The 12,015-nt window shown below is 42.2% G+C and overlaps 1 protein-coding gene across 2 annotated transcripts in view; it reads left to right on the forward strand.

Moving 5' to 3' along the window:
• SEMA5A (semaphorin 5A) overlaps positions 1-12,015 on the forward strand; it is a 239,405-nt gene that overhangs the window by 132,578 nt on the left and 94,812 nt on the right. The window lies entirely within an intron of this gene.

The following is a 12,015-nucleotide window of genomic DNA, read 5'->3' on the forward strand; positions in this document are numbered from 1 at the left end:
TAAAAATGAAAAAAAAAATGCATCCATTTGAATTGCTTCCTTACCAGATAATGAGGAAGCGGGCCTACATTTTTTGGAATCCTGCTCCAGAATTTGAGATTGACAAAGATTCCCTTCCTCATCATCCCCACAATTCCAAATGATCCAGAATGGATTGGGCCATTTCTGGAAGCCTTGGTTTGACCCTTGAAGTGCATTGTGTAGCCTTTATACAGCCCCAGTGATAATTTAAATGAAATCGCAGCAAATCTCACCGTGTTGGACTAGACACGAGAAGCAGGGCACCACTTTGTCTGCTCTCCAAGAGTAAAGCGTCAATGCATAATTTCAAGGTCTCTGCTCTCTTTTCTTCTATCTCATTATGTTTACTTTAGATTCAGATGGGCAACCCCTCAAATAGAATAGAGATGGTGTTCTGACCCCCTCCTCCGTCCAGTAATGAAAGCCGAGACAAGCTTAATTAGAATGTACTTTAATTAGCAAGACCAGAATCTCGGTGGTTGAAAGCCAAGCAAAAGAAACAGACAAGGATCTTGGCAGCAAGTCCGACAAACCTTGGCAGCAATTCAGACAAACCTTGGCAGCAATTCAGCCTGCCAAGGTAGTTACATTCTCTTTAGTCAAAGCGTTGACTTCTGCAAGAAGGGCGTGTCACAAGCAGTCTTTTTATGGTCTGGAGAGGAGCCTAATGACCATCAGCTGAGCACAATTACCTCCTGTAAATTGCGTAATTGTTCCTGATGCCTAGTAGCTCTTCGATGGCGTGCATCCAGGAACAACTCACTGCTGGCTTCTGGATCACTCTCCCTTGTCTCCTCCCCACTGGTCTAAGGCTCAGGCGCCACCTGGTGGCCAACCAGTTTCTCTGCGCCCTGCTCGGAGTGGGAACCCTGTCCAGGGTCCTCCACATCCTCCAGAGCCGACTCAGAGGGCCCCTCGCTGTCGGAGTCTGGTGACAGCTCCAACGGCTCCTGCTGGGCCACAACAGATGGGTATCTTCTTTTCCACATAAACCCAGCAATCTATTAATTCATCCCTCTTTTGAACTGTAGGAGGCACGCTGTTATGTTGAATGTAAGGTAGTAAGTGGATTGAGAGTAAGTGATCTCTGCTCACTTGCTTACTCCATAAAAAGCCAAAGTAAACTATGGGCTTGTCTCAGTTTGCTAGTGGACTGGATGTCAGACAACAGGACAGTTACTCTGGTTAGAACTGTGGTTTCAGTATCCACAATATTGTGATTAAATAATTTTCTGTTAAATTTAGTATTAGAGCTATTTTCCTCTGCAGGGCTGCTGGAGTGACATACATGAAAATGACAGTCTCAGTTGCACTATTGTGAGCACACTGTTCACTTTTTTTTTACACTACAACCTTGTAATGTTCATTTGATACTTCACTTCTTGAATGCCTTGAATGGTTGTGCAGAGCTCTCCTGCAAGAGATGTTACAGAAAAGTTTGGATTTGCCAGTATGGGGAATCAATTTTAACAGAGCCAGGCTACTGCCAGTGTAAGTGTCAAGTGCCAGGGACTCAGGAGATTCAGGCAGCTCAAATGAGTATCAAGATGTATTGCAAGCTCTCTACAAGAATCTGAACTATTAATGGTCAAGGGAAATTAATGGGAATTATGAATAGAAAGGTATTCAAGGTGAGCTGGACTTGGCTCTCTTGTGGGTGTGTAGGGACTCATAACTAATAATGTGTTTGACCCCTCCCTTGGATTCAGCCTGGTCATTTCCCAGAATAAGTTCTACCATGAATTCTCTTGCCATTCCTACTTTTCCTCTTTAAATCTACCTCCAAACGTAGTTATCTTGATTGGCTCATTACTAATCGAAGTATCATAAGGTTAGTGCTCAACTCTACACAAACTAGCAATAGCAATAGCAGTTAGACTTATATACCGCTTCATAGGGCTTTCAGCCCTCTCTAAGCGGTTTACAGAGTCAGCATATCGCCCCCACAGTCTGGGTTCTCATTTCACCCACCTCGGAAGGATGGAAGGCTGAGTCAACCTTGAGCCGGTGAGATTAGAACCGCTGAACTGCAGATAGCAGTCAGCTGAAGTGGCCTGCAGCACTGCACCCTAACCACTGCGCCACCTCGGCTCCACACAAACTAATGTAATCAAGTGCTTTCTAAGAGTCTGCACTTTGTATTTTCATTGTAGAAATTGGATATGGCTTGTACAGACAAAAATCTACCTCTGGATTTAATGTGTCATTGAATTATGTTTGCTTTCAGTCTTTAAAGATGCCTTTGTATGTGCATGCAACACCTGCTCACATATGCACCCAAGGACAAAACCAATGAATAAGCCCCTTCATTATAAAGAAAGTTTTGTCTATGTGCCTGATTTTGTTTGCACTGCAAAGTTGGCTGCCGTTGTTATATGATGATTGAGTGGAATTCCGATGTGCCCACATCAATAGAATAAGTTAGTCATTGTTCGCTTCAAACCTATTGATTTTAACAGAACTCAAACATAACATTCTGGGGTTGTGGCAAGTATGTAGAAAGCAGCTGTCTGCGCTTGTATTCCCATGTTGGAAAAAAATAGGAGGGTGGAGTCCGTCCTTGTGCACAATATTTATGATACAAATGCTTAGGACTACATTTTATAAAAAAAAACATTTTCAATGCATATTTTTTCAGAATTCCTTATGATCTATAAATATTTGATGGTATAAATTCAGCTGAAGCTTGGTCTAGTGGTGAATGCACCAAGCTGGAATCTGAGAGACCATAAATTCTACTCCTGATTTAGACAGGAAAGTAGGCTAGGTGACTTTGGGCCAGACACACTCTCCCAGCCCAGCCGGCTTCAGTGGGTTGTTCTTATGGGGAAAATAGGAGGAGGGAGGAGTATTATGTGTTCTGACCCCCTCGTCCCACACCAACACACTCCGAGCCAAAGATAAGTTACGGCATTTAATTAACAGACAGACATGTCCTTGGCAGCAAAGCGGCACAGACAAGCTTGAGCAGCAATCCAGCACAGATAAGCCCTGGCAGCAATCCAGCCTGCCAGGCTCACAATAATGTTCTCCAACATTAGTTCATGCGTTGACTTCTGCAAGAGGGGCGTGTGCACAAGCAGTCCTTTTATAGTCTGGAGAGGAGCCTAATGGCCACCAGCTGAGTGCAATTACCTCCTGTAATTGCGTAATTGTTCCTTACGCCTATTAGCTCTTTGGTGCTGGGCATCCAGGAACAACTCACTTTTGGCGTCCAGATCACTCTCCCTTGTCTCCCCCCCCCCACTGGTCCAAGGCTCAGGTGCCTCCTGGTGGCCAACCAGCCTCTCTACGCCCTGCTCGGAGTCGGAACCCTGTCCAGGGTCCTCCACATCCTCCAAAGCTGACTCATAGGGCCCCTCGCTGTCAGACTCAGGTGGCAGCTCCAACAGCTCCTGCTGGGCCACAAGCTGGAAACTGAGAGACCGTAAATTCTACTCCTGATTTAGACAGGAAAGTAGGCTAGGTGACTTTGGGCCAGACACACTCTCCCAGCCCAGCCGGCTTCAGTGGGTTGTTTTTATGGGGAAAATAGGAGGAGGAAAGCGTATTATGTATGTTTGCTGCCTTGGGTTATTTATAAAAAAATAAAGATGGGAGCAAAATAAATACATAAATAAAATATTAATGCTAAGTGGAAATGCATATAATTGCATTATAAATATGTACATGTTTATAAAAACTATGATTCAATCATGGCTCCCTGCCACATGGACATTTCCATTAATGAACGTTAATGACAAACTCTGATGGACCCTGTGGCAAACACCATTTTCACTTCAAGAACAGAGTGTGAATATGTGAAAGGTAAGAGGCAATCGGATTATCCCCTAAACCATATTTCATGATTTGGTAGTTAAAAACTGGATGATTTAATTTTTAAGTCAGAATTTGACATTGGATGTAATATTTATTAAAAATATGATCTGGTGAATTAAGTGGAGTTTAACATTTCTTATATGCCTGGAAGAGTTTCTGCATAATTGGTCATGTCAGAATAGCCCGTTTTGAAGTTAAGTTGAAATTGCTTCATACTTGAAACAAGGTATGTTGAGCTTAAAATATTTTGATGTGATAATACTTGTATATTTTATACATTAACTTTGTTACATGCAAAGGAAGGTGGAGGGGAACCATAATTACTTAAATGCAATTTAATGCTCTCCAGTATTCAATTTCGGATTTTTTAAAAAATGATTATAATCGTTTGCATATTTGTTGAGGAGGGTTGTGTTTCAGAAGTTGGGAATTTGGTTGTATTTATCCTTATTTTATTTTTGTTCTTGATTATTTAATAGTGTTGGATGCAGCACAAGCTGTAACATGAGATTCTGGACTTTAGAGAAAGATGAATATGAAGTGCACAACTTAAATTTCCTTTCTTCCCTCCCATCATTTCCAGCATGTCTGTATTTTGACTGTGTTGTTCCCCCTCCCCCCACAAAAAAGAATAAAAGACTATTTACCAGTCCTGATTAATAAATCTAAACGCATGCAGGTTTCACAATCTAAACTTTATTAATATAATTTTCATCTGCTGCTACCCCTCCTCTTTCCCGGAGATCATGCCATTTCTTTCTGGAATAAGCAAAATACACAAAAAAAAGTCAGAAATAATAATGGAAATAAATTAAAGCATGAGTTAAAAAAACAAGAAAACTTAAATATAGAGTATGCCAGCATCAGTCACAATACCTTTCTATACCTTCCTATAATTGTAACCCAGTCTTGCTTCCACTAGGTTAATTCACTGCTTCATATGTTGCTGTTCGTTCTTTAAACTTTTCATTTCTCTCTTTTTCAGGATCTCATCGCCTCCACTCAATTGTATCTTTCTCAACCTTCTGCTTCCTTTGAAGCCATTCAATCTTCTTTCATATATTTATTTTGTAATTCGATCCTTGTTCATTCTCTCCGTGTGACAAACCACTTCACCATAGCTACTAATACATGCCACTTGTATTTGGTATCTGTATTCTTCTTTTATGTACTTTTTATGTAACCAATTCCCACTTCTGCGCATTCAAGTTTTGCTTTCCTCCTGATGTGTACCCAATGCTCACTCCCGTAAAGCAGAATGGGCAAAAACATTGGCATTTTAATTTATTTAATAGATTTCTGACAATACATGGTAGGCTATCCACTAACTCTCTACCAGAATTTCCTATTAAAATCTAAAAAAATATTTACAATTCTGTTCACTCTGTTGAACCTTGTTTGTTTTTTTTTACTCTTTTTCCTATTTCCAGAAGACTTTAATTTCCATCAAAACCACTCTGCATTTTCTTTGCTTCTTTTTAAATTTACTTTTCCTTGCTCCCCTTAATTATATTCTTTCCACTATCTTTTTCTCTATTTTCCCCATAATAATTTTTGCAGCTGTCACCCGCTAACGTGTCTTTTTCTCATCCACAGTCACTTTTAAGTCATCATTCTACTGAATATATTTTTTTCATGCTTTCTATTAGCACATCTCACACACTTCTGTGACATTGTGTAACTTAATTCATTTTGCTTCTACATCCTTTTTTAATATTAGAAAAAAATATGATTCATAGATTTAAAAAAAATCGACTTACTTTCTACTCATTCTGTTGGGAGGTAGTTCTATCTTCAAATATATTTTTCACAAAAAATCTCATACCTTTCTTGGTTGTCATTCTACCTTTCCTTTATTATTACTTCTTTTCCTTTTCTTTCATATCTATTTTTCAAAAAAAATATTCTCTTATATTGCCTTGATACCACTTTGCTTCTAGGCCAAGACAAGGTTGAACTGATGCTTTCATTTCCTGTTACGGCATAATCTTTTCTGTGATTTTTTTTGGGGGGTAACTATTGTCGCAGTTTCTTCTCTTAATGAGCCTGTGGTGCACAGTAACCCAGATGCTTGAACATTTCATTTCATTTGCCAATAGCTGTGGAGCCTTGCCTCATTTTGATTACAGAATTTGCCTGACAGAAGATTACAACATGTGCCACTAGTTCAGTGGTAGTGCTTGAGAATCCTGCCAAGCACTTCTGAAGGGTACAGCTGGAATTAAATGCCAAATATGTTGAAGCACATTTTAACACAGCTTGAAGTGTTTTTTCATAGCTGCTTCCCAATTGCATATTGAATAATGTCCAGTCCGTCTCTGAGACACTCATAACTGAAACATGCTAGCACCATAACTAAAAAAAAAACCCTGAATAACCTTAAAGTGGAGATTGTTCACAGGCCTTTGAAAGAACACTAAGTCATGTGGTATTGTGATAGGCTATTTAATGACTATATGCAATAGCGTTGAAGAAGACAGATCCCATGTTAAGCATTATGATTGCAGTATTGAAAATAAGGTGGATGTTATTCAAATACCTAAATACAATTCTTTATTGCATCTCCTGTGGAACGATCTACCCGTAGAGATCCGGACCCTTCCCACTCTCTCAGCCTTCCGAAAAGCCACTAAAACCTGGCTATTCCAGCAGGCCTGGGGCTGTTGACCTCATGAGCGAGGTCCGGCCTCACCAAGATTGAGTGTATGGTGCGTTGCTTTTAAATTTGTTTTCCTCTCTTCCTATTTTTAACTTTTTATCTTTTAGTCTTGTTTTTGTAAGCCGCCCGGAGTCCTACGGGATTGGGCGGCATATAAAATTATTAAATTACAAATTAATTACAAATCTCTGTTTGCAATAAAATCATACTGACAATGACAACGAGCAAAGAAAAGGGCAATCAATATACTCAAGGGTTAGAGTTTTTTTATTACATAAAAAGGTTAAAATATCTCAACTTTTTAAATATGGAAAAATTAAAACAAAATAGATAGACAAAATAGATGCAGATGTTTATAAAATGAGTTATAAAATCTAATGTATTTCATTTGATTATAAGACTGAGATAAATGAAGGCTTTAAGTATTTGAGCATCAGCTTCCCCGGGGAAACCTGGGATACGCATTTTAACAAATAAAAATAAATGAATTTTATACTGTACTCCACCTACTATGGAGAATTAAATGTATTGCCAAAAGGTATGATAATGACTTACACCTTGGTTCTCTTTTCAATGGGATTAAATGTATTCTTGGAGGAGTCCCCATTTTCCTTGAGCGTATAATCTTGTTTGCTATGCTTACTGGTATCTTAGAGCATCTAGCAAATCAATGTGGGAAACAGGATGCTGTGTTTGATGGACCAGCAGGTCTCATTAGCTAGGATTCAGGGATCATAAATCTCTTCCTGCTTCAGCCTAGCACAAAGGCAGCCATTCTTCTTTCGAGTTGTTCATACATTAAACAGTAACACTAGGGAGGAAATACATCGTCCCAGGGAAGAAATCAGAGTCTGCCTTTTTCCATTTTTTTTTCAAGATCTCCAGCACATACAGAGAAGGAGTAGGGGGGCAGAGTGTCAACCTCTCATTTTCTACTGAGGTCTAACATTGCGAAGAGTCACAAAACAAAATATAAAGGGGGGAGGGGGGAAGGACCGCTACTTCAGTTTTCACTCTCTTCCCATGATTCCTTGAAGGTATTGAAAAGCTATGGAAGATATTCTCACATCTTCCAACTATAAAATCTACACAAACTGAAAAAGAAATAATGACTTCACCTATGCTGGGGTGATAGGGAAGAGTTCAATCCAGAAATCATATCTGGCCAACTGAAATATGTGATGCCTGCCTGCACAGTATATAGTTCCATCCAGGCAGTGCGTTTTAACAATTACATTATTGAATTTGTACATGATTGTCTGTCATTTTGATTGGCAGTATGTGTGGGTTGCAAGAAAAAGACCTATTCGTTACAGCTTTCAGCAGGAAAAGTTTCCAGACTCTGCTCTCAGTTGTTCTGTGATTGAGCCAGAATCCAAGCAACCAGAACACGAAATATTAGAGTGTGGTGGAAGAAATCAGGCAGGGAGCTGGTGGTCTACAGGGAAACCTTTGCAGATTCTTCGGGGGGGGGGGGGGGCTTCACCTCCATTCTGAGTATACTGGACTATCCAAAGTAGAGTCCCAGAGTTTCCAGAAGCTGGGTGACATATGATGTACAGTAAATATTATGTACTTACTTATTTCTTGGAATACTTGGAAGTTAATGCTTGGGATTACTCAATTTCTCTCCCAATGGCCGATAAGATCCTACAGGGTGGGCCTCCTTAGGACGCCGTCAGCCGGACAGTGCCGGCTGGTGGGGCCTCGGAGGAGATCCTTCTCTGCTGCTCCGACCCTGCTCCGACCCTGTGGAATCAGCTACCCCCAGAGGTCTGGACCTCACCCACCCTCATGGCCTTCAGAAAAGCTGTTAAAACCTGGCTGTTCCGGCAGGCCTGGGGCTGTTGACCTTATTATGTAGGGTCCCGCCCCGATCAGAACGTATGTTTGTTGGTGAATTTTTAAATTATTTTTATTTTGTTTTTCTTTTTTTGTTTTTGTAAGCCGCCCGGAGTCCCCCGGGATTGGGCGGCCTATAAATCTAATAAATTACATTGAATTGAATTGAATCTTTTAGAGAAACCCCTATCAACCTAAACATCCCAGATTTCCTTGACGATACAAGCATTAGAATAAGCCAGAAATGTTTGTAAAGCCATATGCCATCCTGTGTGATAATCTTCTACTGTAAGTGTGGTAGATGCCTGAATTGGTGGCTGACGTGAAATTTTTTAAATTTATTTTATTTGTAATTTTTTACACCAATTTATTTAACCGCTCATCTCACCAATGAGTGTCTCTGGGCATTACCCAACAGACTTGAAATTTTTAATAAATGCATTAAAAATTATAAACACCAAACTACAACAAAGAATAATATATGAAGTTCTGTTAGAAATAGTAGAGCTACCTCACTACTTCACCCACCCCTGCTGGCAAAACCAAGTCTTGTGGGACCTCTGGAAGTTCTTGTCAGATGGGTTCCTGTCAGGAAATCTGAGAGATTATATCCCTTGAGTCACCATGAGTTGAATATGCTTCAAGGGCACAATTTCTTTTTTATATACGGAAACTGTTTAATGAAGGAACTGCAGGATTGGATATTCCAGTCTTAAGAAATAAATAGCAAGATTATCAAAACAAGGTTATTCTACGCAAAGTCAGTCAGATCATTAATCCATAAATTCAGAGCTATCATCATGAGGTCCCGAAGCTCCTGGAGAGCTAGGAATTATTTTCAGCCCTAGCAAAACATACTTTTGTGTTCTGACCCCCTCCTCCGTCCAGTAACGAATGCCGAGACAAGTTTAACTGGAATGTCCTTTCAGAGGCTTTCAGACCTCGGTGGCTGAAAGCAAGCAGAACAAACAGATTAGGACCTTGGCAGCAACTCAGACAAACTCAGGCAGCAATAAACACAGATAAGGCTTGGCAGCAATCCAGCCTGCCAAGCTCATAGTAATGTCCTCCGACATTCAATCCTGCGTTGACTTCTGCAAAGAGGGCCGTGTGCACAAGTAGCTTTTATAGTCTGGAGAGGAGCCTAATGACCACCAGCTGAGTACAATCACCTCCTGTAATTGCATAATTGTTCCTGACGCCGAGTAGCTCTTTGATGGTGTGCATCCAGGAACAGCTCACTACTGGCCTCTGGCTCACTCTCCCTTGTCTCCTCCCCACTGGTCCAAGGCTCAGGAACCTCCTGGTGGCCAACCAGCCTCTCTGCGCCCTGCTCGGAGTCGGAACCCTGTCCAGGGTCCTCCACCTCCTCCAGAGCTGACTCAGAGGACCCCTCGCTGTCGGAGTCTGGTGGCAGCTGTCGGAGTCTGGTGGCAGCTCCAACAGCACCTGCTGGGCCACAACACTTTTGTATGGAGAATGTATGATTTGCTACTTAAAAGCTTCTTTATGAGTGTGGTGGGGGAAGGACTTTCAAAGTTTCTGTGATTGTTCTTCCTTCCTCATTGGCTTCAGTTTGACTGTCTAGATCAGGCGTGTCCACTCTTGGCAACTTTAAGACCTGTGGACTTCAACTCCCAAAATTTCCCAGCCAGCCATGTTAATGTTGCCCAGGTTGGACCTCCCTGCTGTAGAAATTGATATTCTCATTTTTATTTTCCCCACTAGCTCATAAATTTATTTATGCAATTCGCACTTTATTTTGATTCCAAGATCTTTGATGGATGTGGCGGTAGTCACTCATTTAAAAACAAAACTTTGATAGGTAAATGAAAACTTCATGATTAGAAAGGAACCTATTTCTGAATTCTTGAGGATGAATAGGGAATGTTAATCCTTGTATTCTGCATTTTCCCCAGCTGGCCTTTTCTTACCAGATTATGGTTTAGAGTTGTTTTCAGATGAGAAACAATTATGTATCCTGCTTCCCTGAAAATAAGGTCTCCTGTCAGCCCCTGCTTTGCTTGCTTGCTATCGGCTGCCATAGAAACGGGGAGGGTGGAGGCGTGGTATTTGGGAAGGGAATTATATGGTACTGGAGGAGTATGTAGAAGGGAGTTTTGTTCTCACCATCTTCTGCACATGCTGATGGCCGATGTTTGGTCTTGGTCAAGGCCAACTGTCTCGCATACACCCTACATGACACCTTAGGGCAGTGGTTCTCCACTTGTGGGTCGTGACCCCTTTGGGGGTCAAACGACCCTTTCACAGGGTCGTCTAAATCCTGTAGGGCCTAGAGTCAATAACCAGAGAGGGGAATTAATTCGCCTGATGTTAGCCAACGGGAGCATTCGCCAACCTTTGTATGGAAAGGTTTTGCAGCGACAGTCTCCGCACCGTAAACAGCTGGTTGCCGGTGCTTTCTGGGAAGTGTGGCCTTAAGGCACTCCTTTCGCCTGCCAAGATGCTGCCAGCTCTGGGATTAGTCAGTCACTTGTCACCTGCCCAGCTCTGCAGCCACGGCCCTCGGGTATAGTAGACATATGGCGGTGGGGGGTGCGAATAAGCAGGACTGCTTTGCCCAGTTGGAAGTAGAGGAGGGAGCGCGAGAAGAAGCGGGAGCCCTCAGAGATGCCACGGGGGAGGATGCAGCCACTGGAGAGTCACCGCCTGGAAGCTCGGTGCCACTCGCCCTTCAGCCGGTCATAAAGGTGGGCGATGGCAGTGGGCGAAGAAGCTGGGCAGGTGGGGCCTTGGTGTGGGAAAGCTGGCGACTTCCTGGTGGGTACTGAAGTGGTGCATTTCAGCTGCTCTTTGCACCGCTTTCCTGAGCCTGGTAAGGAGGCAGGAAAGCCAGGTGGATGAACGAGCCGGGCAGCATGTTGAGTGACAGCCGGCTTCGTTCTCCAATGACCCCGTGGGTGCCTTGCCCTTATGGTCCAGCCTGCAGCTTCCTGGGAGCAGTAAAGGAAGTCCAGGGTTGGGCGCTGCCCTCTAGCGCCCTTGAAAGAGCGACAGTCGGCAGACCCGATTGAGCTGCCCTGCTGGTGAGAGATCCAGCAGAGATCTCTCTGCCTTCCATAAGAAGCAAACGTTGCCCTGATGGAATAGGGATAAATGGAGACCCCTCACCTCTTATCCTGTTTTTGTTCAAGCCTAACAAACAGGTAGTCCTCAACTTACCAGCCCACACTTGAGCCCAACATTTATGTTGTTAAGTGAGAAGTTTGTTGTGGGTTTTGCCCAGTTTTACCATTTTTCTTGCCACATCTGTCAAGTGAATCACTACAAGTTAAGTTAGTAACACTGTTGTTAAGTAAATCAGGCTTAACAATTCATAATAGTAGCAAAAGTGCAGTTATGAAGTAGCAACGGAAATAATTTTATGATTGGGGGACACCACAACATGAGAAATTGTATTAAAGGCTCACGGCATTGGGAAGATTGAGAACCACTGCCTTAGGGAGTTGCAGATTGGACACTGGGCTGGAGTAATTGGAAGGAGGGGGCTGGGTAATCATTTGATATGTACTTGTTTACGCCTTTTTGGTTCAGATCTTGCTTTCCTTTTCGCTGCTTTCAATTCATATCTAGTAAAAGTACTTTATCTCTATTTAAATGGAGTTGAGGTGTTTCTTTCTTTGATACTGAAGGAGGCATGCCTGACACTTCCC

Source organism: Thamnophis elegans, chromosome 6 (genome assembly GCF_009769535.1).
Source record: "Thamnophis elegans isolate rThaEle1 chromosome 6, rThaEle1.pri, whole genome shotgun sequence".
Classification (NCBI taxonomy): domain Eukaryota; kingdom Metazoa; phylum Chordata; class Lepidosauria; order Squamata; family Colubridae; genus Thamnophis; species Thamnophis elegans.